Genomic DNA, 3,897 nt, shown 5'->3' with positions numbered 1-3,897 from the left:
AGAGAGGGAGGGACTGGGAGTCTGAGTGGGGAGGGAGGGAGACATCAGCAGAACAGGGTGGGAGCACAGCCAGACCTGCACAAGCAACATCCATTATTAAAGGGGAAGTTCACCTTCATTTCCCTTCTCTTATTATACAGCAGCACATTGTCCATGTACATCTATTAAAGTGGAGCAGAAAGGACATTTTCCCTGGACCAGACTTTGATACAATGACACATTAGGCTTCAATAACAAATGTACAAGTGTAAAGGGCAAAATGGCATTTCTCACAAAATTCCATGTTTATAGACCCCCCACCCCCCAAAAAAAAAACTAATTTTTATTTGTCACCCACAGTGACTTTCAGGAACACAACAAAGAAGGACATTGTGCCCTTCACCATATGATCACTTGTATTATAACTGACAACAATGTGTCACTCACAGCTCTGCAATTTGATTGGCCCAGGAGGCTGAAACAGGAAACCACACTTCCATTCTCATCCCCTTCTGTCTACTACACTGTCACATGATCTCCTGAATTCTGTTGGGGGTCATTGCTTTAATCTTTACCTCCACTGATGGTTGGGGAAATTGGGGCTATTTTGGCAGGTGCAATGGGGGTGCATAGTGGAAGCCCCACACTTACTGTATCCCAACTGCCAGCTCTGCCAATCAGGCATTATATATTTATACATTTATGGAACCTGTTATCCAGAATGCTCAGGACCTGGTTTTCCAGATAATGGATCTTTCCATAATTTGGATCTTCATACCTTAAGTCTACTAGAAAATCATATAAACATGAAATAACCCCAATAGGCTGGTTTTACCTCCAATAAGGATTAATTGTATCTTAGTTGGGATCAAGTGCAAGCGACTGTTTTATTATTACAGGTATGGGACCTGTTATCCCGAATGCTCAGGACCTGGGGGTTTCCGGATAATGGATCTTTCCATAATTTGGATCTTCATACCTTAAGTCTACTAGAAAATCATATAAACATGAAATAACCCCAATAGGCTGATTTGGTCTCCAATAAGGATTAATTATATCTTAGTTGGGATCAAGTACAAGCGACTGTTTTATTATTACACAGAAAAAGGAAATCAAATTTTGGAAAATTTGGATAAACTGGAGTCTATGAGAGATAGCCTTTACATAATTCAGAGCTTTCTGGATAACCGGGTCCTGGATAACGGATCCTTTTATATATATATATATATATATCCCACACTTCCTGCCCCACACAAGGTATACACCCTCCATCAGTGATCCCCACCTAACTCACTAAGCTAAAGGTTTATACCTGATTAATAAGCAAGGTTCCAAATACCCTAATAGTGACCCCACACGCCCCGTCAGGGTAAATACTCTATTATGGTCGGGCCACACAGGCAGATTCGGGTGCCGTCACCCGGTGAGAAATCTCCTCTTATTCGGGGCCCAAGTTGCCTCCCCTGCCTTCCCGCAGGCTAAAATGAAAATCACCGGTGTGACGGCACTCGGAGACATTCGTTTTCCAAAGTCACCCAAAATTGCCTCACGAGGAAACAGGGTCAGACTGGGAGGCCCGGGCACATTGGGACTTGCTGTCCCAGGCCCCCCTCCAGAACCCCCTTGCCCCCCAAATGCGACGGTGCACAAGAGTGCAAGAAGCCGCACAGTGCGCATTCGTACACGGAGCTGCATGGCGCATGCACACACATAGCCGCACAGTGATGCGCCGCACAATTGTTTTGTTTTTTTAGAACCAGGAGATGGAGAGAGGGGGTCTGGCCCGGCGGCGGCCCACCAGGTTTTTCCGCTGCTGTGAGGAAACTTCAGGAAACTTCAGAAAACGAATCGCTCCGAGTGCAGGGGAGACAGTTCGGGGAAATTAGTCGCCCTGAAGAAGAGGAGGAAGTTTTTCACTGTGCGACTAATCTCCCCAAATCTGCCCGTGTGCCCTGACCCTTAGTGGTGCGCTGCTCCCTAACTAATTAGGAAACTCCCATTAACCAGATCAGTGGAGAATTAACCAGCTCCTGTCTGATTTGATAGCAGCCAGAGACTGACCCTGAGTCCTAAACTCTAATCCCATTAAATTCTTCCCATTCCCTCTCCTGCTCTGTTACCCCTCCCTGTCCCTTCTCTCAATCCCCCACTCCTTTTATTAATGGGGCCACGAGGGACTTCACTGCTTTTGCTTTTCTTCTTTTCTGCTGATTCTATTGGGCAGGAACCTTTGTTCTCAGGAACTGGCACTTAATTATTCATTTGGCACTGGATTCTGCTCATGTGTTACCCACTGGTATTGGTACTGCCATTTCCCTTTATCATTGGCACAGGGGTAAGTGTTCCACATGAGCTTCATCCCAACTATCCCCCTGTCTGGAAGGGCTTTGTATCATCCTTTGTATTTGGGGCAAGACATTGGCACAAAGATGATCATTCAGCTTCCTGACTGGCACAGCCACCAATAAGGGATGCACCAAATCCAGGAATCGTTTGGGATTCTGCCTTTTTCAGCAGGATTCGGATTCGGCCTAATCCTTCTGCCCGGCTCAACCGAATCCGAATCGTAATTTGAATATGCAAATTAGGGGCGGGAGGGAAATCATTTGACTTTTTGTCAGATAACAAAACATTAAAAAATGTTTCCCCTTCGGTATTCAGCCAAATCTGTTACGAAGGATTCGGGGGTTCACCCGAACCGAAAATAGTGGATTTGGTGCATCCCTACTACCAATACAATGTACAGATGCACAGGGACATGACAGGGCCAATTTATATATATAATACACAAAAGCCATGAATATCTTGTAAATTATATCCTTATAAACGGTGACTAGTGATGTCATTTCTGTCTGACGTCAGTGGCAGGAAAGCTTTTCAAGGGGTTAATAAAGGATAAGATACTGGACTTCATAGCAAATCATAATACTATGAGTTTGTGCCAGCAGGGTTTTATGTGTAATAGATCTTGTCAGACTAACTTAATTTCTTTTTATGAGAAGGTAAGTAGAGACCTAGATTCTGGGATGGCAGTGGATGTGATTTACTTAGACTTTGCTAAAGCATTTGATACAGTGCCACACCAAAGGTTACTGGTTAAATGAAGGAATGTTGGCCTGGAACATAGTATTTGTACCTGGATAGAGAACTGGCTAAAAGATAGACTACAAAGAGTGGTGGTAAATGGAACATTTTCTAATTGGACCAGTGTTGTTAGTGGTGTACCGCAGGGTCTGTACTAGGTCCCTTGCTTTTCAACTTGTTTATTAATGACCTGGAGGTGGCCATTGAAAGTACTGTTTCTATTTGTGCAGATGAGACTAAATTGTGCAGAACTATAGGTTCCATGCAGGATGCTGCCACTTTGCACAGTGATTTGTCTAAACTGGAAAACTGGGCAGCAAACTGGAAAATGAGGTTCAATGTTGATAAATGCAGGTTATGCACTTTGGCAAAAATAATATAAATGCAAGTTCTACACTAAATGGCAGTGTGTTGGGAGTTTCCTTAAATGAGAAGGATCTAGGGGTCTTTGTAGATAACACGTTGTCTAATTCTGGGCAGTGTCATTCTGTGGCTACTAAAGCAAATAAAGTTCTTGTATAAAAAAGGGCATTAACTCAAGGGATGAAACATAATTGTGTCTCTTTATAGGTCCCTGGTGAGGCCTCATCTGGAGTATGGGGGCAGTTTTGGACTCCAGTCCTTAAGAGGGATATAAATGAGCTGGAGAGAGTGCAGAGACTAAGTGCAACTAAACTGGTTAGAGGGAGGGAAGAGTTAAATTATGAGGGGAGACTGACAAGGTTGGGGTTGTTTTCTCTGGGGGAAAAAAGGCGCTTGTGAGGGGACATGATTAGACTTTACAAGTACATTAGAGGACATTATAGACAAATAGCAGGGGACCTTTTTACCCAT

The sequence above is a fragment of the Xenopus laevis genome, chromosome 1S (genome assembly GCF_017654675.1).
Source record: "Xenopus laevis strain J_2021 chromosome 1S, Xenopus_laevis_v10.1, whole genome shotgun sequence".
Lineage (NCBI taxonomy): Eukaryota > Metazoa > Chordata > Amphibia > Anura > Pipidae > Xenopus > Xenopus laevis.
Note: the sequence above shows the minus strand (reverse complement) of the source record.